Source organism: Gorilla gorilla, chromosome 4 (genome assembly GCF_029281585.2).
Source record: "Gorilla gorilla gorilla isolate KB3781 chromosome 4, NHGRI_mGorGor1-v2.1_pri, whole genome shotgun sequence".
NCBI classification, from domain to species: domain Eukaryota; kingdom Metazoa; phylum Chordata; class Mammalia; order Primates; family Hominidae; genus Gorilla; species Gorilla gorilla.
The window spans coordinates 95,608,320-95,634,430 of NC_073228.2; the positions used below are offsets into that span (position 1 = coordinate 95,608,320).

The 26,111-nt window shown below is 36.8% G+C and overlaps 1 long non-coding RNA gene across 1 annotated transcript in view; it reads left to right on the forward strand.

Annotated features, from left to right (window-relative positions):
- LOC134758567 (uncharacterized) overlaps nucleotides 1-26,111 on the forward strand; it is a 59,166-nt gene that overhangs the window by 19,598 nt on the left and 13,457 nt on the right. Inside the window, exon 2 of the long non-coding RNA XR_010133907.1 lies at nucleotides 6,734-6,970. This is a non-coding gene — a long non-coding RNA (uncharacterized lncRNA). The remainder of the gene's footprint in view (nucleotides 1-6,733; nucleotides 6,971-26,111) is intronic.

The window sequence follows — 26,111 nt, forward strand, 5'->3', positions numbered from 1 at the left end:
CTGAAATGTCACATCCTTCAAGCCCTTTTCTGGCCATCTACTCCACAGTAGCTCCAAATTCCATGCTTGTCTCTCCTATTATTTGACTTTATTTTTTTCATAACATTCATAGTTACATGGAATGATCTACGTAATTATGTTTTTTTTTGTTGTTGTTGACTATAGGCCTGTTTGGGGTACATAGCATGAGTGAGAAATTTTGGTGTTTGGCCACTGGGATTTTGTGGTTGTTTACTCCCTGGCTCCCCTTACTCTTGTTTGTCCTCTCACTAGTATGTGAAGTTCAAGAAAAAAAAAAAACAACAACTTTTGTTGTTGTTTATTTCAGTTATTGTCACATTCTCAAAAGAATGGCAGAGTGCCATACTATTAGGCATATTGTAGGTATTCAGCAAATATTCATTAGATGAATGATCAGACTCCCATATTCCTCTTGCCACCAGCATAGGGTGGGCCTTAGGAAACCAGCTGAAGGTAGGAGCAGTTGATTCTGCACTCTGGGAACTACAATGACATCTTCTCAATGGTTTGGGCCAGGGGCACCAGTAACAGTGGGTTTTAATAAGTTTGAAAGAACCTCAACCCATTCTGTTAAGGTTAGATAAGAAATATTAGATTCTTAAATTTCTTATTAATATTTTTGTTCTGAAAAATCTGTCTTTATGCTTCAACAAGCCAGAACTGGGATGACTGTGCCAAAACAACAATTTTTATTTTAAATTATTTTTATGACTCTGCCAATTGGTAAAAGGTTTCAATTTTAAAGATCAGTGCTTTTATTAAACTATGGGCAGAATATTTGCCTTCTTCTCACTTAAATATACACAGTCACTTAAATAATGGAATCAGTTGGTCATCTCATCTAGAGTCATATAGGTAATTTTCTCTCTCACTGTGTAAGATGACAGATTCCAGAGCTAATATATGGTTTTCAAGATTCTACAAAGAGAGTTGCCTGGAATAAACATGTACATTTTTTTTTCTTTGAAAACCTGCAAGTTTAAGATGTTTAGCGTTCATCCAGATCCTGTTTTTTCCTTCCAGGCAAATGGGGGGATTATGTTTCTTCCCCAACTTCCAGTTGGAGAGGAACCTTAAAACTAGTTCTGGCCAATGGGCTCTGAGCACAAGAGACATGTGCTCAGGTGTGTAATTTCATCATTTAATCACTAGCATGAGACCCTGCCTCCTCTTTCCTCCTTCTGTGATGTGGAAATTATTACTACCCAGCTCTCTATGATGTCTCAGGAGGCTGCAGATTCCAGATGTGCAGACATAGGAGAGCAGAGTCTTCACAAACCGGGTTCCCTAAGTGACTCCCTGGTGGCCTATGTGGAGTCTGTAGCATGGGTCCCTCAGGCACTGCATCCCTAAGTGATTGTGGACCTCTTTGGGGTACATAGTATAAGTGAGAAATTATGGCATTGGCCATTGAGATTTGGTGGTTGGTTGTTATTGCACCATAGTCAATTCTAAATGTATAACATAGTTCAGGAATGAGATCTGAGGTTGATTTTTACTAGCTTTTTTCTAGTAGAAAAGATTTATAAATATTTGATAATCACTTTAAATTGCCTTTCAAATTACTTTCTTAAAGAAGAAATTTCTACAATGTGTATCCGAATTTAATGAAGGAGAATAGTTTGTGTGTTCCTGATTTTTCTTGATAGCATTGAAGAATATGTGGACACAGAGGGAAAAGCTCTAGGACTTCTGTGGTTTTAATTCACAAAATCATCTTTTATTTTTTCTTAAATTAGCTTCAGCTACTAGCACTTAAGATATTTCTCAGCTTTCATTTTTGTCATAGAAATTAGCATTTTTATTACCACAAATTATTCTTGTTTGCTAATTCCAAATATGTCCAAAAGCAAGAACAGCCTCCTGAGCTGTTAGGCTTTGGAAGAGAATAGTAAATCAACCGGTGGATAGGACCATATATCATATTAAACACGGGGAAGTCACCACAAAATCATTACACTAAAAAGCGACAATTTTGATTGATTAAAATGGTATGGGCTGGATAGTGTTAAATCACTGTGAGTAATATGACATTATAATTTTACATATCATATTTCTGCCAAGACAATGAAGGTAAAAGGCATTGTCATCAGATGATAACAGACAATAAGAAGAATCCTGATGTTAGATTTATTACCGGGTTTAGATTTAGAAAGAAGTAATTCTTGTCCTGTTCCACTTATCAAATGACTGTAAATTCAGTGATGATGTAAAATTCTAAGGCAGAGCCACTTATAGATTTGACAAAGTGCCAGTTATAAAGTATTTATTGTTCTTGGTGGTTCTGCCTTACACACTTAAATATTTATCAGAAACATAAGCCCCTCTGATAAATGTTTTGGATCTTTGTGGCTAATTTTTTTTTTACATTTAGATTTTTCATCAGAAACAAAATCTGTATTTTTATTGTGTTAATAACACTGAATTCATAATTTGAAAGGATAATATATGAGTTTTAAAATTTGACGGCTTGTAACTTCTGACTTGAAGTGTGAAACTTTTGGAATAGTTCTTTATCCATGGGTGCATGCAGTCTTTGCTTGGTAGCGTAGCCAATTGGACCAGGGATCAGCCTGTGAGGTAAAGAAAGGCAACTATGTGCTGGCCACTAATCCTGGGGTGGCAGGTTACGGCGTGAGAACCCTGGGACATAGCAGTGTTTTTTATATAGGAGACAGGAGACTGGAGCTAGCTACATCTTTTTATTAAGGCATTCAAATGTGAGACATATAAATGGTATAGCAACTCCAAAGCACAGAGAATCACAGAAAGAAAGCAATTAGTGGACTCCATAACGTTGCCAAAGCCACCAAATACAAAAGCCAAAAGTTGCAGGTAGAAAGTCAGAGTCACTAAGAAACAGCAGGAGAAGTAGATATTAAAAAAACTAAAATAGAAAGTAGCTGAACCATCAGAAAACTGAAACATCACTCTAAAAGTGGGCTAGATTGCAATCATAAAGCTGTTGAGGTTATTTTTTGTTATTCCTCAATTCCCTGGGTATCCTTACTGCAAACTAGCTTTAACTACTTTAAACTGGGCTTCTTACTCTTCCTCCAACTTCAAGAAGTCTAACACATCTAGGAAAATATAATGAATTCATAAGATCACAGAATTTCAACTCTACAAGAGCGCTTAGCGACATCTTGCCAAAACATTTCCTACTTATTTTTATTATGGGGAATTTCAGTGCCAGGGAGGAAAAACAACGGAGTCAAGCCCTTACTTTGCTCTACTAGCTAAGCGTGTACTGTGATCATAAACTTCTTAAGGTTACAAACATGTTTTCAGTATCTGTTTCTTCTACCCCAGTATAAAGTAGGAGCTCAATAAATGCTTTTTGAATAGTGAGTCATAGTAAAATCTTATGGCATTAGACAGTTTAGATTTGTTTGCAGGTCTGGTTAGTTCTAAATAGTTAAAAGCAGATATACGGTAAAAAATGAAGTGACTTTTTTTTTTTTTTTTGAGATTGGGTCACACTCTGTGGCTCAGGCTGGAGTGCAGGGGCATGACCACAGCCTTGACCTCTCAGGCTCAAGTGATCTTCCCACCTCAGCCTCCTGAACAGCTGGGACTACAGGTGTGTGCCACCATGGCTAGCTAAGTTTTTTTTTTTTTTTAATTTGTAGAGATGAGGTCTCACTATGTTTGCCAGGGCTGTTCTCAAACGCCTGGGCTTGAGCAATCCACCTGCCTCAGCCTCCCAAAGTGCTGGTATTACAGGTGCCAACCACCACACCGGGCCGAAATGACTCTTATTTATCCCCCCCACCCCAGTCTGTTTTATTAACACTTCCTCTTCTGCACATAATACATACACATACTCATATACATACTCAAATAAAGGAGTTATTAATCTCTTAGGAATATAAACTGATTAAAGAGGTTTTATGTCCATCAAAATTGGTCTTGGAAAATTCATTGCACAAGGCTGGCATTTAGGGTTCACAAATTGCATGGGCAGTGGGGCAATGACAATATCCAACTAAGTTACAGTTAGGTCTCCAGACTTACCTAGATTCATGGATTAGAAATGAAAAGAGTGTTGTGTTCTGCAACATTTTCTGATTCAAGTGTAGGGAAGGTTAGTATGGAGCTAAGTTCTCTGACCCTCTAATAATTTACATGAAGCTTTCAGCATCAATCTCATTTCCTTGAATATCAAAGGCTACAGAGTTTTTTTGAATAAGTCAAAACTTAAAAGAAGTCTCTGAGAAATAATATATGCTGTTCAGCAGACTGTTTCGTAGAAGAGAACAATTAGTTGAATTTAGGGATATTTCTTCAATTTTAGCCACCTCTGCAAAAGAACAAACAGTAAGAACTATCAAAGTCACATCTGCCATTCAATTTTATTTTAACTTTCAGCTTTATTTTCCCTTGAGATAAATCCTTCAAAGCCAGAATAAATAATTCTCCTAGATAGTACACAGCAAATACAGAATGCTAGTTCTAATCTTCCCCTAGATTTTGTCTTAGGAGGTATAAAGACAAATCTTTAGTTTGGACTAATTCTGAATTATGAACTATATTGGAGGCCTGGCTTCCTTTTGCTAAGAAAGTTTCCTAGTATAAATTTCCTAAAAAAGGTCTTCTGAGAAGTGTGATGATTTATTAGACATTACTAAGGGATAGGGCTTAGGAAAGAGAGAAAAGCTAGCAACTTCCTTATTGTTCTCCCTTGGAAAAGTGGAAGTAGTATTTAAGGTTGGGGCACATGCCAACGTGAATTCTGACCATTCACAAAATTACTCATTGTGTCAGATGGGGTGGTTTGCATTCTGTATGACACAGTTTTTTTTCCCATAAATTATGGGAAAAAAAGTCTTAAAAAAGGGACAGTCCAGAAAAGTTTGGTGTCCTTATTCATGTGAAATGAAAGAAAAATTAATAAAGGTTTGATGTCAACCTTATAAACAGGTAAACTTTATATCATGTGCTGAATGCAAAAAATCATTTCAAATTGTCAAGATTTCTGTGCTAAAGAGATTTTCAAAATTGTACTCCCAACAGCTCAGGATTGCTAGCATTTGTAAGGAAAGTTTACGCACTGCTGAGAAGATAAATAAGATCATCTTAACATCTTCATAATTGTTTATGAGCCACACTTTTGTTTTAAAAGTAGTTCTAAAGAACTCGGGGGACTTTGACTATCTTAATTGTATAGAAGTTGAAATTTAAAAAATGGTTCTTTCTAGCTTGATAGATTTTCATTCTGCATTAGTTAAGTAAGTTTTCACTCTGTTTCACCTACGGTTGCTCATGAACCTTGGAAGAGGAAGTCTAAGGTAATCTTTAGAACAAATAAAATGCTATATAAAGCTCCTTGATGGTGCGGTGGCTCATGCCTATAAGGTCAAGGTAGGAGGATAGCTTGAGGTTAGGATTTCGAGACCAGCCTGGGTAGCATAGTGAGACCCTGTCTCTACAGTTTTTTTTTTTTTTTTTTTAATTAGCAGGGTATGGTGGTGCACACCTGTAGTCCTAGCTACTTGAGAGGCTGAGGTGGGATGATTGCTTGAGCCCAGGAGTTCAAGGCTATGATCACATCACTGTACTCCAGCTTGGGCAACAGATCAAGACCTATTTCAAAAATAAATAAATAAACAAATAAATAAAGCTCCTTGAGTGGGTGTTGGTATCCACACAAGGTGTGGGATAACATTGTAGATATGCTACAGGTCCATTAAACTACAGGGCAAGGACAAATAAGATTGGTGAATATTGAAATTTTAACTAAAACTGGTCTTGCAATTGCCTACTTAATTGTGAATGCTTGATATCCATTAATTATTGCTTTTTGAAATTGAGATTGCTTTGAAGCCTAATTTGTTATATATGTGTTATCACATATCAATTCTTTCTATCCATCCATCATCCCACCCTATATCTTTTTATATATTTCAAAATAACTTGCAGATGCCAATCAGTACCCTTCACCTGAAAGCACTTCAACATAATGATCACTAGAATTCAGTATTTGATTTTTTGAGCTACAGTTTATATACAGTGAAGTTTTCATGGGACCGCTGGTGAGGATGGAAGTCAGGGAGACCATGAGGGGAAGCTTGACTCCAACACCACTCAATCAGCATTGGCGTACTTTAATCTGCTTTTTTGCCTAATCATCTGAGGAGCAATTCACTTGACAAAATGGTTTCACAGCTAAAAAAAAGTTTCAGCTTCACTAATCTTAAACATTATGATTTATTTTCAGGAAACAGGAGACTCTCTTTCTGAGATTTTAGCCAGTCTTGATATTACAGATTTACTTAGTCTTAGAGACTCAACAAGCCAGTTTGTGTTTGTGAGCTGTCTCAGCAGGGGTGGCATCTCACCTTAGGTAGGATAGTCAATCTCTATTCACGGAGAATTTCAAAGGGATTTCGTATTCTGTGGCTTTCTCCATACCTGAAATTATTCCTCCAGTATCACTTCCTAAGATCCTAAGTAAATCATTTATCATTTTTTTGTGATTTTAATTATATTTAGCATTATATTAGTGGTGCAGACTTGTTAAAAATAATGCGTTAGTTTTATATTGCTGCTGTAACAAATAACCACAAACTTAGTTGCTTAAAACAGTACAAGATTATTACTTTATAGTTCTGTAGGTCAGAAATCTGGGCTAAAATAAAAATGTTAGTAAATCTGCATTATTTTCTGAAGAATATTTTATGGGATAATCCATTTACTTTCTGTTTTTCAGATTCTAGAGGATGTCTGTGTGCCTTTCTCCCCTTTCAAACGATAGGGAAGATATACTGAGTCCTATCTTCAGCTAGGGGATGCCCTGGCCTCCTTCCTCCTATCTTCAAAGCCTGCAAGAGTGGGCTGAGTCCTTCTCACTCCACCCTCTTCTTTTGTGTACCTTTTCCACTTGTAAGGACCCTTGTAATTGCATTGGATTCACCTGGATAACCCAGACTCATCTCCCTATTTTAAGGTCAGTTGATTAACAAACTTTTTGCTATGTAATTTAACATAGGTTCTAGGAATTAGGATGTGGTGGAAAGGTATTTTTGCACCAATCGCAAATGACTTAGTTATCAGTTTCATTTTATTATCATAAATCAACTCATTTTGTTATCAAAGTTATTTGCTATTCTTTGCTACTTCATTCAAAACTGGAATCCTGAGTAGTGCTCATTTGGACATAAAGCCCCATGGTTCTACCCACTTGCTTTGGTTGTACTATTGAGAGCAGAAACTTCAAATCCAGGATCTGTTGTCCTCTAGGGAGTCCTGTAATTCATTCTGCTTCTTCCTGGAGGAGTTGCAAAAGGGAGCCCCCACTGGGTGGAGCAATTAGAAAGTGGTTCCAGGACTCATGGTTTGGTCAGAAGATAAAGGATAGATTTCAGCACCACCCCAGCAGGGTACAACCTACACACAGCAGCCCTCCCACCTCACTTAGAGTTTCTATAGACTATGCCCCGTGCTTTCAGCCTCTGCCTTAAACATTTATTTGCTCTAAGCTTCTAAAGAGTAACCTGTGTCTTATAAAGTCCCTTTACGGCTTATCTTAGTGCTGAGGACGGGGTAAACCCTCTGGACCCTGTCCTGCTGTGATCTACAAGTGACAATACAAAACCACACCCTCTTTTTAGACAAAATTTAGGCATTTAAAAATAATAGTTTATAGATTTCTAGCTATGTAAGATGATTTATTGAGTGATTAAAAGCAATCTTATTTATGATAAGTTAAAAAAATCAGGATTCATCTTCTATACATTTCTGCTCACAGTTAGAATCTGAATGTCCTGTCATCTGTGTAGGCTCAAGGAATCAGCTACTCAGAGAACCCAGAAATGGCCAGGATCCCTTGGAAGAACAGTCTCTCTGTGACCCCATTAGCTTCGAGTCCCAGTTTCCCTGGAAAAAGTAGGGTGAGGTGTCTGACATTTTATTGAGATAAATTTTCTGGAATAGGGTTCACTCCAAGTAGAACTTCCCTGCTCTTAGGTTTATTAAGTTTCCTAGGTATTTGGGGAAGGAATTCTAGATGTCTTGCCGTCATTTTCTCATTCTGGAAGCTCTGCTGAAATCCAGCATATCAAGGAACAGTTGGAAGCACAGTATGTCTAAGAGGGAGTTTTGAAAATACATAGAGGAATTTAGAAAGAAGTTTTAGGACACGAATTACAAACTTCAACTAGTTCCTAACTTTTTTGGGGCTGTTTTTGAATGAAAAGTTGTGATGGATTTCTAGTGCAGTCATGCACTGCTTAGTGATGGGAATATGTTTTGAGATATGTGTCATTAGATGATTTCATCACATGCACTTTATACAATGTACTTACACAAACCCAGATGGTATAGCCTACTACACACCTAGGCTATGTGGGATAGCCTATTGCTTCTAGGCTACAAACCTGTACAGCATGTTGTACTGAATGCTGTAGGCAATTGTAACACAATGGTAAATATTTGTGGATCTAAACATAGAAAAGGAACAGTAAAAATACAGTATTATAATCTTATGAGACCACTGTCATATCTTGTCTGTCATTGACTGAAGTGTCGTTGTGCCGCGCATGGCTCTAATTCCACAGGCATCTCGGGTCATACGAAATGTGTCATGTTATTAAACATTCCTCCGTTTGTCATGGGACAATACTTAGCTCTCCATATAGGAATATTTACCATCCTGAAGGTTAAGGTCTTCAGGTTAGACCAGCCAACAGAATTCAGGAAAAAGTTTTTTTTTTTTTTGGATGATAATAATAGACATCAAAGAACTTTTAGAGATGGGATCCTGAAATTGATCAACACTCTTTTGGAAACATGTAACAGAAACCTAATTCAAATTACCTTGAGCAGAAAGGAAACATGGTGGCTCTTGCAGCTCCACTAGTTCACATGCCTGAAGGAATTGTTGGGGAAACTAGGATGCTGAAAGGGTCTCAGTACCTCTGGACTCTCTCTTTCTATCTAGCTTTTATCATGCTGGTCTCTGATTGGCTTTGTTCTGCACACAAGCTTTTTTCAAATGATGCAGAAGATGCCTGCTGGTAGCGCCAGAGACCTAGCTCCAGACTCAGCAGTCCCTGAGGAGTGGGAACTCCTTTCTACCAGTCCCGTTCTAAGGAAGAACTCTGGCCTTCCTTGTACCCTATGCCCAAATGCTTGGAGAAAAAAATTTCTCTTGCCATGGAGGTACTACGAGTTAAAAGTGCTGGCTTCATTTTCCTCGAGCTTGTTACTTAACCTCTTGCTGGAAAGGTCCCTGAGAAGAAGGTTACAATTCAGAGGAGCTGGGACTAGGGGAGGAGAGTGAGGTGTTCAGATGCAAAATATAAGGAGACATTGAACAATTCAGAAATCAAGATAAATTTTAACACAATATTTTAAAAAGTCAGGTTGGTCTCCTATGCCTTATGGATTGACTGCCTGTTTTGGTAAATAGTTTTTAGTGAAATGAGAGCTGAGATGAGGCCGAGGTGAGTAAGTCAGGGTCATACAAGGTAGGGTCAGATCCTGTCTTTGTTTAAAATTTGATATTTGGTTCAAGAGTCTTTAGGCAAGCAGAAAGTATAAGATGGAAGAGTGGTGGTGCTGATGTGACTTGTCAGGATTTAGAAAGGCTAACTGGATGCGCTTCTTCTGCCTGAGTTGAGAGATAGATGCAAGGGTTAGGCAGATAAAAACTTTTTTCGTGAGAAAGTTTTTGGAGAAGGTGGTTTGGTAATAGTCCATTGTCCTTCCTCCTCTATACCTGCTACATCTCCCCTGCCGCTAGCTATCACTTGGGATAGTGCCTCAGGTGATCCCATGAGTTCCGTTTACCCAGATCCCTGGTTGGCACTGGTTCAGGGCAGACAGGAAAGAAAAACCCTTGATGTTCATTCCTTATAGTTTTTAATAAGTGAACACCACCCACTAATCAAATTAATCACTCCTAATTCATGTAAATAAAATGAGGCAAGAGGCTAGGGATGCTACCTGAAGGCATCTTTATATGGAAACGAGGGGTCAAGGAGAAGATTTTCCACTAATAATGACTGGAAAATGTCTATTCATTTACCGTCAGATATTTGAAAACCATGGTTTCATCAAAGAAAATTGATCTGTGGATTGAAGGTGGACTGAGAAGCTGCCATTTTATACCCTTGCCTAAGGGAATGCCATACACCTGAACTTTGCAACTTCCAAACTTCAAAATTATAAACAGCTGGTGTCTGCTGAGTACCTATTATATGAAACTGCTCAGTGCTGGACCCTCGGTCCTGCTCTAAAGCAGTGTAAAATCTAGTTGGAAGGGGTATTAGTGAAACAAGGCAGGTCATGTCAAGAACCAAATAGCTGCTTTAGGAACTGGAGAAAGGAGAAATGTAAGAGACATTATTATTAAGGCAGCCTTTCTTTCTGGGAGAGGATATACTTCAGCTGGGCCCAGAAGAAAGGGTATTCTAACCAAAGGGAGCAGCTTGGCTGTGTAAAGTTACAAACTGAGTAAAGTTACACAGCTTGGCATATACGTTGAATATTTGGGAACTGGCAGGATATTTGTCTGCTTGTGAATTCAGTGGAAGAAAGTCACCAAAGCAAACTACCAAACACATTAAACAATCTCCTCGGACCAAGCTCTGTGGTGCTTCTTATGCATCATCCAATTTAATCCCCCGAAAACTCTATGAGGTAAGGATTAGCTCCATTTCATCAGTAAGATAGCTAAAATTTATAGAGGTTAAACAATGTTTCCTGGTCACATAGATCACATTTAGGAGATAAGAATAAAATCTAGGTCTATTTAAATTCAAATTTCATGATCTTAGCATCTGTAATATTGTGAAGCCAAGGAAAGAAAGGCTGGGCATGAAGAGGCTTAGGGATCTGTCCCCGGGTTTGTTCAGTTGCTCTGGAGGAAGAAGAAAGTAAAATGAGGTTGCTATTAAGCTGGTTTTGTGTGTGGTAAAATATTTGCTCACATGCTGAACAACATTTTTTAAAAAAACATTTTTTAGTTTTTTGAGACAGAGTCTGGCTCCGTCACCCAGGCTGGAGAGCAGTGGCACGACCTCGGCTCACAGCAAACTCTGCCTCCCGGGTACAAGCGATTCTCTTGCCTCGGCCTCCCAAGTAGCTGGGACTACAGGCGCACCCCACCACACCCAGCTAATTTTTGTGTTTTTTGTAGAGATGGGGTTTTGCCATGTTGGCCAGGCTGATCTCCAACTCGTGACCCCGGGTGATCTGCCCGCCTCAGCTTCCTAAAGTGTTGGGATTACAGGCATAAGCCACCGCACCCAGCGTGAACGATTATTTTGAATCACCTATGTTATTAACTTATAGCATAAGGAATGGGTAAAGAACCTGAGTACAGCAAATACAAGACTTGATCTTGTATCTTTTCACCTTACGCAGGCAAGACAGAAAAGCCAGCAAATGGGTGTTAAACAGTATAAAAGCAAATCACCTAAGGGACACACAGAGTGGTAGAAGCAATCAGTAAAGGTCTTCCCACACTTACATAGAGATGGAAGATCCTCATTGAAATAACTTATCATTTTTAATGGAGCAATTTCTACTTTTATACTAAATAGGAACACATTCGCTAGTATAACCGTTTATCACCACTAGATGTCACTGTAAGACTAAAGTTAAATTGCTGCACCTTCTTCCCAGCCCTCTCTTTTCAGATTTTTTTTTTTTTTTCAGTGAAAAAGTGGATTAAGAAGAAGAGATGAAGAGATACATGATGATAGTGGTGGTTGGGGGGAGTTAAAAAATGGAGTGCTTTTATCCTAAATAGATCTCTTATTCTACTGTGTTTCCTTTTGCAGAACATAGAAAAATAAGGTAACTTCCAGTAAATCTATTTAGAGTTAATATTTTTAGTTTTGGATTAAGAATGTACTAATTCACTCAAAAGTAGCCACAGCTTTAGATCTAGACTTTAGTTGTCCATTTTTGATAGTATTTTAAATTGTAGTTTTAATAAAAAGAAAGCAGACATAAGACAGTGTCCTCTGACTACTGCCGTCTACATTTATGAGAACAGTATATCTTCATGGTGATAAGGTGTTGGTGAGATATTCTTCTGATTTTATGGTCTCACTGAGTGTAATAGAAGGAAGCTCAGCTATCTTTATGAATGCCATTTTATTCAAAGATATCTTGCTTTGTTAAAATCCACAGAATTTTATTGCCTAAATTATGTGATGAAGATTTCTCAAAAGGAAAAAAATCTTTTTCCTTCCTGTTATAGTCCTTACATTATTATGTAGATTTTACTGTGGATAAAATATTCTGAATTTTGGAATTCTGTTTTCACTTTTTGATATTTTAGAATGTTAATGTAACTTTACAACTATTTCCTTCATTCCAATGGTTCTGTCATGTTGTGTCTCTGTCCTGACCTGTGACTTCTTCGCCTCCTTCCTTTTCCCGGATCCTCTCCGCTCTCCACAGCCCTGACTCCCTGATAAAGTCTTTCCATTGCAAGGAGCCTTTCCATTTTATCTATTGCTTGCATGCCTTGCTTTTTGCTTTTCCTTACTTTTTTAGCTCTTCTAAATTTAGTTTCTAATGAAGTCCTATACTTTTCTTACCAGCTTTTTTTCCAGAATGGCCTCTATTAGCTCTTTATCTTTGATGACAATAAAGCTCTTTATCTTTGATAACAATAAGAACATGAAAATAATAATGGCTTATTTCCCCCAACCTCTCTTTCTCATAATGTTTGTGACCACATGGCACCAAGTAACTGGTTGAGAAACCAGCTTGGTTGACCAGTTACTAGTTTTTACTACTTCCTATCAAATACTTATTTGGGTTGGTGTTTATTCCTGGTGAAAAGACTGGATGTTTGGATTCATATGGACATAGCCTTTGTCTCATCCCATTTCTTACAGTTCCTCAATTTTTTACTGTAACTACCCAATTTCATGCAATTATTTTCTGGGACCCGTAGGGGAGTGATCTGATCAGTCAGCCTGAAATTGTCTTCTTCCAGTTTGTTAGGAGGAGATAAGTTTCTAATGTTTCATCAATAATCAAATAACCTATATATGATATATAGGACAGAAGGGAAACAATAATCAAATACCAATTATGAAATACTCCATGGTTCCCATGGAATGTGGCTAAGAAACATGAAGAAAATAAGGCCCAGAGTTTGCAAAAGAGAAATTGAGAAATTACAAAGTTAAGCCAAGTATTAGATCTACCTTAAACACCTAAGAGTAAAACAGACCAATTATCAATTTCTCTTTGAAAGGCTCCATCTGCTAGGAACTTCTGCTGATTTGCAGTGGAATTTAGGTCATTGCTACTCAAAGTGTGGTTTTGTGGACCAGCAGTGTCAGTATCACCAGGGGCCTTTTTAGAAATATAGAATCTCAGGTGCCATCTCAGACCCACTGAATCAGAACTGCAGTTTAGCAAGATCTCCAGGTGATTTTTATGCACATTACAGCTTGAGAAACACAGATTTAGGTCATTGTTAGAATTAGGACTACTTTATTTTCTTAGGGGTTCAAATGGTGGTTTTTTTCTTCTCCTCTTCCCCCCTCTCTTAAAACATTTGGGAAATATTCTCAAAGCAAGAAGTCTCAATTTTTTTTAGCCAACAGAAAACAGTAAGAACCCTGCTTTACATTTTTCCAAATCCAAATGGAAACACAGTGAATGCAATGAAAGAGAAGGTATAAAATAGTTCCAATGGTTTGAGTAGTAATATATTACTTGATCTCTGTTCTATATTACACTTCGTCCCCAGTGAAACAATTATACAGAAAAACTCCACTAACTTTGTATTCTTTAATTTTCTGTTGTCGCCCTGTCTCTTTCAGCCATGAAATGACTTCTTTTTTTCTTTTCATCAGTCTCTGTCTCCCATGCCTCACCTCCCTGGCCCATGTTCCAGCTGGCAACAGTTTATGAAGCATGTTGCAGTGTTAATACCTTGTTAAGGCTATTTTAGCTGTTGGGTCTTTCAGAGGTCAGTGTCAGGACTGTTTTACTTTGAACCCTTGATGGGCAGGGTAAAGCTGGGGACGTGTCGAACTTCTACCTTCTCACACTGCAGGAAGCCTTACAACTGTAGGCATCTCTTCCCATGATGCAGTATTGCTGCAGGCCATGTAAGCAATTAGAAGTATTCTGCTTCTAGTCAAATAATGAGGGGGGAGTTTTAAGACTTATTTAAAATTATTAGTGAAGTAGACATGGCATCATTAGATTTCTTTTATATTTTAAAATTCAGTGCAGCCAAATATAGGTGTTAAAGACTGGATACATTTTATATCCTTTATTTCTAACAGGTGTCAAACATTTTTGAGTTTATAACAAAGAAAAGAAAATGAAACATTTTCCTCCAGTTTTATTATACTAGCATGTTGTTTGACAACATTAGGATGTTTTAGTTTGGCAGTTGATTTTTCAGATTTTAAAAATAACATTTTAAGCATTTTTTTTCGTTTAAATGCAGGGTGATTTATTGAAACCATGTTTTTGTCGTTTTGTTCAAGAAACATACATCATTCAGGTCTCTAACTATGAAGAGAGGAAGCAGGGATAAAACATATTGGTGGCACAAATCTAATATAATCCAGTTTTATTCCAGTTGCCGTGCACCTAATCTCTTTTTATTCCTCCACAAAAATATATGCCGTATAAAGCATACTTTTTTTCATGCTCTTTTTTTGGTTAATTTAAACATGGAATTTGAGTGGTCAATTTTTCCTCCTGCTTGTAAGGTTAACTATAGGCCAGAACTGTTTGTTTCTTTAATATTGACTTTGACTGCTGTTGACATTTTTTAAGGTCTATTTCTTTTAATAGTACATAATTTAAGGAGAAAAATCAAGACTAATTAGTTGTTAATGAGAAACGTGTATAATGAGAAACAAATGTAACATTAATGTCATGTACAATGTATGTCTGTGTGGTTTAAGAGGTAGGAACACAACCATTATTCAAAATTAAGGAATAAAATCATCGTAATAATTACTAGCAGATGTGTTGTAACTTGTATTGCAAGTCAAAGTTTCTTTGTCAGAACAATGTGGTGTAATATTTGATAGTATGCAGTTGATATGATTTTTGAAGGCTTTACATTTTTTTTTTTACCATTTTTAAAAATCCATCTGCCTGGCATCTTAGGAGATTGAAAGAGATTTAGGCTAATATTTTCTTTTCCTTGCAACGTTATTATTCCCTTATCAGCACAGAGATATTTGTTGATACACTCTGATGTCAGATGGGGATGTGGCAGCCTCTTACTCGGCCAGGTTGCTGTTCTCTCATGATCTAAGGAGCATCTTGTATGCTGCCCAAATACAAGTTTACAAATTGTATGTTTTCCACTGGAGACTGTTGAATTCCACTCAGTAGCTGGAATACAATGATCATATGACCTCCTGGATTCCTGGCATAGAGATGGACTCACTAGTTCTCAGCCTCGTGTGCACAGATCCTGTACCACTGAGCAACATCTTGGGGTCAAGCAATAACAGAGTTCACTTCAGGGAACTCTGAATGGAGGCCACTCTGAAACACTGACCTTTTAGAATTACGGATGAGCAGGACTAAATGCCTGAGCTAAGGGTGTTGAGGATATGGGGTTGAGGGCAAGGAAGGGAAGACAGACAGTGAAACTTAATCTGAGCAGGTGTGAGGTTAAACACTTGGGCTGTTGAATGGTGTCAACCTTAGAAGATGACAGTGATAAAACCATTTTCTGCTCATCTGTGCATCCATCCATCCATTATTCAGCAAATATTTATCATATATATATGTGTTGGAGCAAAAGTTACAGCAAGAGTAAAACATAGGAAGTTTCTTTTCTCATGAAACTTATGTTCTAGTGGTTAATAATATCTGACATTATTGAGGCTCACTATATTCTAAGCACTCTTCTAACTACATATAATATCTCATTTAATTCTTATAACAATCCTTGTAGATTGTTCTAATTAAAACAGTAATAAGAAACCTGTGTTTCAGATATGACATCACTGATGGTAAAAATGAAAATAACACATTCTTACAGAACACATACAAAAATATTTTTGATTATCTTCAACCAAATACACATTTAAACTACTGAGTTATTTAGGTATCAGCATAAGTGTAAGAACACCTTTCTATCACACACACACACACACAAACACACACACACACATATTTAAGTAAGAGGGAGAAAAACGTCTAATATGATATTGAAATTAACCCTGATAAAACAAATGTGTAGGGAAAAGCAATCGTTGGAGTATGTGTGGGAGGGTGTTTTACATTTATGTTAGAGCCAGTTACTAACTTGTTCCTAGTAAAGGATACTTTTAAGTATGGATACATGCACCATTTGCGTCAGAATCAGCAGGGATGCTTGCTAAAACTGCCAGTTTGGAGGCATCTCCCTAAGCACAGTGTACCAGAATGACCAGAGGCAAGTCTCAAGAATCTGCATTTCCCACCAAATCCCTAGGTGATTCTTAATCACACTAACGTTTGAGACCCACGGATGTAGAATGTTATTTCACAGTCTCATATCTCAGATGGTCTCTATTTGAAATTCTTGAAGAGTTATGTTGTCAGCTGGTGAACATCTGTCTAGAATTCTAATACAAGCAATAATAGCGCATAATAACATACAATATCCATTAATGTTGAACAGGGTGTCTGTTCCCTGGCATTATGAAACCTAGAATATTGCTTTTCTTTCTATGTGTGTTATGAACTAGTAGCATAAATCTCAATTTTTGTCTTACTGTATTTCTGATGGCTGTTCTTCCATTTATCATATTCAATGCTTTAGTTCCTTTGCTTCCTGCTATTTTATTATGTCCCTGATCTTCTCTCCAAACTAATTTTTAAAACTTCTTTTGAAAATAATTGTTTTTTAGAAGGGTAAGGATAAGTAAATATGTTTTGTCTATGATCAGGCCAGGATCACTAAATTATTAGATACATATTTTTTTCTTTTTATTGGTCAAGGTGAGAAGCTGAACTTCAGTAACAAACAATTCCAATATCTCAGTGGCTTAACATAGACACAGAGTTTATTTTTCCTTTGTGCTACAAGTCTAACATGGGTGTGTGGGGCTTTGTTTTAAATAGCCTTGAAGGAATATAGGCTATAGGAGACTCTGCTTCCTATGAATGCACTGTCTGAAGCACATGGCCTCTTTGACTAGGGCAGGGATGGAGCCTCACACATAGGTTTTTAAATGTTTTGGGCAGGAAGAAGCACATACCATTTTTTCTCTTAGACCATACTAATTGGTCATGGGTCTTTACCTAATAAAAAGGAGGCAGGAAAATGTGGGGAAGCACACGTATATTTGGTAGGCCGTTAACACTTGCTGTATTTTTGGTAACTTCGAATTTTTACTTCAGTCTCACGCTGCTTGCTATGAACAAAGCAGATGTGGATTACTGTATTTCATTCACCCAGGAGGGAGGCAGAAAGAAGACACCTTTGTTAAAAGATATTGCTGCTTGTATCAGGTAGTCTGAAAACAAGTTTCTCTTAAGCCCGCAAGTTAGGTGCTACAAAAAATACCAATAACGAGTAAGCTACAGACGGAGAAAAATCATGCAACAAAAGAGAAACAGAATATTTGACAAAAGAAGACCCAAGTGATAGTTTTTAATCCAACAAAAATTTTTGTTTTTAATACATGACAATTCTAAGAAAAAGGCATATTGGATAGGTACTACAAGAAACATTGAAGACTTTTTTTTTGGTCCAAATTCTTTTTGTAAGTAATTTATTTGAAAATGTGCCAGGTGCTGTTGAGGGAGCAAAATTTCAGCAGTGAATTAAACAGGAAGTTCCTGCTCTCCTGGAACTCAGGTTGAAGAGGATAATAATGGCTAACTTGTATTCAGGCCTGCTATAAATACTCCTGTTACTACTTTACATATGTTATTTCATTTAATCCTTACAACAATTTCATGAGGTGTTAGAATTGAAGAGGGACTGCAGAGATGAACTTTGAGGGCACAGACATCTTCCTCTGATGTTTTTATTCCTATGAACCAGTAGTAGGCTTAGAAATATTAGGTTGAGCTGTATGAAACGATCATTTTTATAGGTAAAATGATTAAATATTGGATTTTTTGTTCAATTTAATTTCAACAGTCAAAATTTTTGGAAATTATCAGAACCAAAATAGACATGCATCATCATCATCCATCATTACCATGTGAACAGTTAGTGAGTACTTCAGTGTATCAGGGATATTGCACTATGCATTTTGCATTTACTTTCTCATTCAGAATACCCTCTCCATCTCAAGGTCCTTAACTTAATCACATCTGCAAAGTCCCTTTGCCATATGGGGTAACAGAGTCACATGTTCCAGAGATTAAGATGTGGACATCTTTGGCAGAGGGGTTGTTATTTTGCCTACCACACATTCTAATATGGTTCTATGCAGTAGGTACTATCAATATTCCTGTTTTGCGATGAGAGAGCACCGGATGAAGAGGTCTGTTTCACTGGCCAAGGTCTTACTGCTGGACAATGGTGGGGCTCGGATGTGGACAAAGGCATCTTACTTAAGAAATTGTAACCTACCTATTAAACTAAGGCAACAAACATTATGTTCTAGATGTTCTACAGTGCTTACATATCCAATAAAACAACTCAATCCAGCAAGTCAATGCACTTATTCTGGTAGAACCAAAGGAAGAAGGTCATTCTATTTACAGGTATTTTTTCTGGATCAATTTTTTTTTCTTTTGTGCTTTAGAGTGTGGCATTTAAAGACATTTGGAGATTTTCTTTGATGCTTATTTGACTCTTATAGTTATTCTTTTTTTTTTTTTTTGAGATGGAGTCTCACTCTGTCACCCAGGCTGGAGTGCAGTGGTGTGGTCTTGGCTCACTGCACACTCCACCTCCCGGGTTCACGCCATTCTCCTGCCTCAGCCTCCTGAGTAGTTGGGACTACAGGCACCTGCCACCATGCCCGGCTAATTTTTGTAGTTTTAGTAGAGACAGGGTTTCACTGTGTTAGCCAGGATGGTCTCGATCTCCTGACCTTGTGATCCGCCTGCCTGGGCCTCCCAAAGTGCTGGGATTACAGGCGTGAGCCACCGCCCCCACCTATAGTTATTCTTTAGTCCCACCTTTATAAAAATCTTTATGCCCTTCTGCCCAGCTGAGAACACCAGTCAGGCTCATTAATTTCAGAAACAATATGAACTCTGTCCCTTTCTCCTATTCAAATGGAGTATTTCTATTACTTTTTTGTTTATTTTGAGACGGAGTGTCACTTTGTCACCCATACTGAAGTGCAGTGGGAAGATCTCAGCTCACTGCAACCTCCACCTCCCAGGCTGAAGCGATACTCCCATCTTAACCTCCCAAGTAGCTGGGACCACAGGTGCATGCCACCACACCTGGCTAATTTTTTGTATTTTTGGTGGAGGTGGGGTTTTGCCATGTTGCCTAGGTTGGTCTCGAACTCCTGAGCTCGGGTGATCCACCTGCTTTGGCCTCCCAAAGTGCTGGGGTTACAGGCATGAGCCACTGCGCCCAGCCAAATGGAGTATTTTATATCAAACATACATGTAAATATGTATCCCTATCTCACACATTATAATGTAGATGTGTGTATATATATGTCTGTATACTAATATATAAAACTCACACACAGAAACACACATTTCAATCTCTAGTAATAATTGTTAGTTAAGTTAAAACAGAATGTATGCTCCTTAGGCATTAACCTGAAGGTCCTATATTAAAATGATTTTGCAGGGATAAGAAAGAGCATAGTAAAATTCGGTTTAAAATAGAAAAGCAGATAACTGAATTTAATGTTTTTAAGTTTCAGCCTTGGGAAAGAAGAATATTATTATGTTTTTAAGTTTCAGCCTTGGGAAAGAAGAATATTATTGCTTTGTATGCCTGAGATGCTAATGAAAAAACCCAGGGAGCCATGTGAATTAGCAAAGAGATGGTTTCTTACCTTTATGTACTTAGGTAGTTGGCAAATAGTGGATGCTTAAAAATACTGATGAATGAATCAACTAATGAATATACATGAAAACTGAAGGTTTTTTTTTTTTTTCCTGAGATGGGGTTTTGCTCTTGTTGCCCAGGCTGGAGTGGAATAGTGTGATCTCCACCCACTGCAACCTCTACCTACCAGGTTCAAGCAATTCTCCTGCCTCAGCCTCCCGAGTAGCTGGGATTACAGGTGCCCACCAGCACACCTGGCTAATTTTTGTATTTTTAGTAGAGACGGGGTTTTACCATGTTGGTCAGGCTGGTCTCGAACTCCTGACCTCAGGTGATCTGCCCACCTCGGCTTCCCAAAGTGCTGGGATTACAGGCGTAAGCCACTATGCCCGGCTGACCATTGAGTCTTAAACGTGTTGAAATATCATTTAGATGGAATCAGATTAATATTTTAGATGGAAAACTTGGCAGAAGTGAAAATAAACAATAATAAAAAGCAACTCGAATAGGGAGAATAGTAAAGTCATCATTAACTTGGGTGAGAGGTGATAATAACCTAAACCAAGGCAATATTAGTGGACACAGAAATAAAAGAGACCAATTCAAATGATATGCAGGACATGGTAATCCATTAACCCATTTATGCCTGAGGTTGCAATTTTTTGAATTTTGAGATCAGGCCTTGGTGATGACCTTGAGCAGTAACTCCCACATGCTCAGCATTCCAATAATGGAATACTAGGCATAAATGGGTTTTAATGTGGGTGATGGGGAAGAAAGAAAGACAATGATGATCCAAAGGTTTCTAGCTCATAGAGTATGTGGAAATTCTGGTAATTAAAATAGAGAGCATAGGGTAGAGAGTATTTTAACTTAGGAGTACAGCTTTTGAATCAGAATGTTAGAGCAGACCAAACAGGTGCTGAGGCAATCGAATGGGGAAAGTTATCATCAGAAAACAAAAATTTAAGAAGCAGCCATTTAGTTAATATGTAATCAGAAACAATCAGGAGTAGAAACAAATGAAACATTAAATAATTTGTTCTATAGAGCATCTACCAATTTTTTTGAAACTAATTTCCTGGGAATGAGATGGACAGGTTTCATTTAAAATGGTTTCAAGTAAATTGAAGATGGTTGAAGGGTAGAATGAATGAAGACCCTGATATGTTGAATATTTCTTTCTTTTTTTTCTAGACGTACAACAGGTGTCTGGATATGATTCCCATACATTTGTTTGCAGATATGGCAAGTTTCCTTAACCCAGGAAACCTGAACACTTCAAAGCACAGAGGAAGCATTTCATCCAGGGCTTATTGTTTCTCTCTAATTAGGGTGTTCAAATTGGTGTCTGGCCTGATACTCCAGGACTGCTCTCCTATTTCAGCCTTCTTAAAAATAACTAGAAACAGTATTATCTCTAAAAGCTTAACAATGATCCAACAATTCTTTCTAACAATTGAAACCCTCTACTTTTTCTTATAGTGTTCAGGAGAAAAATAAACCCTTTGGGACAAAAGAAAGTGAAAGTAATACTTCATTTTAATGTTTAATGCTATTTCTCTTACAGGTCATGAAAATTAAGTTAAAGCAATAGATTTTAGAGAGTACAAACACAAGTTCTAGATTCAGAATTGATTTATTTTGTTTTATTGCCATTTAACTATTTAACTTTTTTAAAAAGTGGAGATGATAAAAATGACTCTGAAAGAATATAGCATAAACCTTAGCATTTATTCAAAAAAGTGTGTGGCTAGAAATTATACATATATGGACATGATTGATATATTTCATTTTTATCATAGAAATATAGCAATCCATTTAATACATTTTAATCTAGTTATTTTGGATATGAAACATTGGAAATTAAATATTACTTAAATTCATATAAAGTCAGATCGTTGTTATATTGATAGTTATTTCATCTAATACTTTTTTCTTTGAATTAAAAAAATTCCAAAATAATATCCCATTGGTGCCAGATAAAAAATCTAGAGATATATAAAGGAAAAGATAATGATTTCCACATATGTGTCTATTTCTATCTCCCCTGAAATCAACTACATTAATAGTACAATGTGTGATATTCTGCGTCTTTCTTCATGTCTATGCCAATGTATCAAACATGTATACACTTACTTAGGTTTTTAAATAAGAAAATCTTACTTTACATATTGTCATCACTTTGCTTTTTTCATAGACTTCCAGATTAATAAAGTTAAAACATTCCTTTTAGTGGCTGGCTTATATTGCATGGAATGGACGTACTACAGCATGTTTAATCGTATTCCTATAGATGATATTCAAGCTGATTTCAGTGTTCTTTTAACACAAAAGTATCCTTGTACCTATATTCCTATGTTCTGATGCTCGTATTGTTGTCCAATATGTTTCCTAAAGTGGAATTTCTGCTTTTAAGAATATTTGAAATTTCACTTTTAATAGGTATTACTAGATTATTTTCTAAGAACTTTTTAGCATTTTATATGGCCTCCATTGCATAGAAAGTACTAGTTTTTCTACATTCTTGGCAGCATGCATTAATATTTTTAACTTTGCCATTTTGACAGGTTGCATCGCATGTTTTTTAAATTTTAATTTCCCTGACTATTAGTGAGATTATACACCATTTCATTTGTTTGTTTATAGTTGGAATATGTGCTTCCTAAAATTGCCCACTTTTGTATTGGCTCTTTTTCATTTATCAATTTGTATGACCGCTTTCTACTCTCTCAGGCTAGTAATAAGTTGTGCACATGTACCTAGAACTTAAAGTATAATTATATATATATACACACACACACACACATATATATATACACACACATATATATATACACACACATATATATATATACACATATATGTATAAACTCAGGAAAAAAAAAGACTTGGCCAACTCTCACTCTTCTCTCACTTGTTGGGAAGAAGATTCTCTGGTCTGAGATTTTTTAGGGTCCAAAGTTAGTCCTCTCATCACAGAGACTGGGAGCAATTTAGTTTTGTCAAGCAGCTAGCTGTCTTCTAGGACAACTGGGGCCAGTGGGACTGTGCTGCTGGCCCAAGGACTCCACATAGCATGTGCCTAGGAGGAATTTTCTCTCACTGTTCAGTGGATGAATGGATTCTGTTGACTTTTGCTAACTGTACTCTGTAGAAAAGCCAACAAATTTGAGATCTCTGCCTTGGAGGAGAAGCTGTTCCTTTTCTTTGTAATTTTTCCCTTGACTGTCATCTGCCTTTTAGAAAGGAGTTTCGATCATGGTCTCCTTGGAGATGTGGATAGAAGTAGGGATCTCAGAGACATCCCCTAGTCTCTGCCAGTATGCTTGCAGTGGTTGTTGAATTACTCCAGAGGGACTGTAGAAGGCAAGTGTGACAAAGATATTTGCTGACGCTACTTAGATTTTCTGTGTTCAGATTTTAAATTACAGATTTACTTGACTTATAAGGAGAAGTTTTTGAATTTGGGCTTTCAAAATTGTTGATGAAATGCTTCTCACTTTGGAATTGTCTAACTAATAAAGTTGTACAGCCAATATAGTGTAGCAATTAATAATTAGAATTTTGAAAAGAAAGAAATTTAAGATCCTAGTGATTTTGCTTGTTAACAGGGCCTAATTTCTTTATAGAATAAACATCATTATTCTTACATTGTAGGATCATTTTTGAAATTGGGAGTTAAATTTTAAGAAGTTATCTAAGATGCTTAGCAGAATGTCTGATGCATTGTAAAGACCTACTATATAAGAGCTTTAAAAGCATGTTTAAAATTAAACCTGTAAGTGAACATTAATATTAAATTAATTTTCTGGTTCTGGTAAGTCTAACTACTGTGATTTCCCTTTACTTAGCAGTTTTCACCATTGCTATTCTAACAAACATCTCTCCACGTAATTTCTTTACATGTATCAAAGTTTTTCAAGCAGTTTATTCTTTTTCCAACTCTGCAAAATGGACAGGTTTCCCTTACAATTTTAGAGTTTTCACTTAAATTGCATTAAATATAAAATGCACATTTGCTATGGTCTCTGTGGTAATCAATATTTTACTTATTCGATTTTTTTGAGAGAATCCCAATCATAGTTTTTGAAACTATTTTTAATAGATTAAAATTGGTTTAATAAAAGTAATGTCAGTAACAGACAACTCACTGAATGGAACAATCGTAAATGTTTTCCCTCTCCTTTCGTAAAGGTTTCAGGTAAACCTTGAGTTTAAAGTAAAGACTTAAGCAGCCTTAGGCTCTGCAAATAACAGCTCTAGCAACAAATCAAAGAATGATGTTTATGTTCTTCCATAGAAAGATCGTTACCAATTGATCTTTTCAGCAAAACCTACACACACGAGTAGCTGTAGAATAATTGCAGTAGAATCAGTATACCTTTTGAAAGTGACCAACAATGTTATTTGATGCAATAAACCATTTGAAGGCATTCTATCTGGAACACATGGAAATATTGAACTTTATTTTGATTATGTATTGGTAAAAACTCATGTTGTTTTTTTCTTGAAGTTTAATTATTGTGTTTAATTGTGTATTTCATGGTGAAATGTACCAGTAATGACTATCCGTGATTCAAGTAAAAGGTAGTCGATCTTAGGGCTTTTAGACAAAAAGGCTTGCATCTTCATCCATTCAATGAGCATTCTTTAAGCACTTCCTGTGCAATAGTTCCTGTGCTAGGTTCTGGGGATGCAATGATGGAAGACAGAAATGGTCATGGTCCTTGTGAAGTCACAGCTTAGTGGAGGCACCATGTGTTAAACAGATAGTTATAAGAGTAATAAATTACAGTTGTGGTAAATGCCATGAGGGGAAAGTATAGACAGAGGAGAATCAGGGAGACAACTACATGGTTGCCTTAATATTCAGATCTCACGCAATAGAATTCACTATTATTAACGTATCACCACATTTTACAGTAGATGTCTTGAACTTATTCCTCCTTTCTAACTGAAGTTTTGTGTCCTTTGACCAATGACTCCCTGCTACAGCCCCCATCCCCTAGCAATCATCATTCTACTATTTGCTGCTATGAGTTCAACTCTTTTAGATTCCACATATAAGTGAGATCATGTGATATTTTTCTTTCTGTGTCTGTTGTATTTCACTTAGCTTAATGGCTTCCAGGTTCATCCATGTTGTTGCAAATGACAGGTTTTTCTTTTTTAAGGCTGAATAGTAGTCCGTTGTATACATGTACCACATTTTTGTTATCCATTCATCTGTTGATTAAGTTGATTCTATATCTTGATTATTGTGAATAATGCTGCAACGAGCTCAGGAGTGCAAATATCTATTCCAGATCCTGATTTCAATTCTTTTGGATAAATACCCAGAGGTAGAACTCTTTGATCACATGCTATTTTTTTAAAATTTTTATGGAAACCCCATACTGTTTTCCATAATGGATATACTAATTTACACTCCCACAAAGTGTACAAATATTCCCTTTTCTCTACATACTTGTCAACACTTATCTTTTGTCTTTTTTATAATATCCATCCTGGTGTAAGGTGATAGCTCATTGTAGTTTTTATTCACATTTCCCTGATGATTAGTGATGTGTTGAATGTTTTCATATACTTGTTGACTGTTTGGATGTCTTTAGAGAAAGGGCTGCTCAGGTTTTTTTTTTTTCCCATTCTAAAAATCAGGTTATTTGTTTTCTTGCTATTGAGTTATTTGAGTTCGTTATATTTTTTGTATATTAGCTCCTTATCAGATGCATGATTTGCAAATATTTTGTCAAATTCTGTAGATTGTCTCTTCTTCTGTTGGCCACTTCTTTTGCCATGCAGAAGCTTTTTAATTTGATGCGATTTCATTTGTCTATTTTTTTTCAGTATTCCGAAGTTTCAGATGTGATATTTTTAACTGGACAAGGGAAGGAGAGAGGATGTGAAGGGAACTAATGTTTATTGATTCTTTACTATGTGTCATGTACTTTAAATACTCTAATTTAATTTGAATAACAGCTTCAAGAGAGAGACATCCTTATTACCATTTACACACGAATAAACTGTGGTGCAGGGAAGTCAGGTTAGCTCTCCCTGCTCTCTCAGCAGCTGTGCAGAGCTGAGCTCAGACCCCTCTGACCTCACTACTTCCAGTTTCTTTAGCCCTTCTGCTAGATTCTTTACATTCACTAATAGCCTTCCT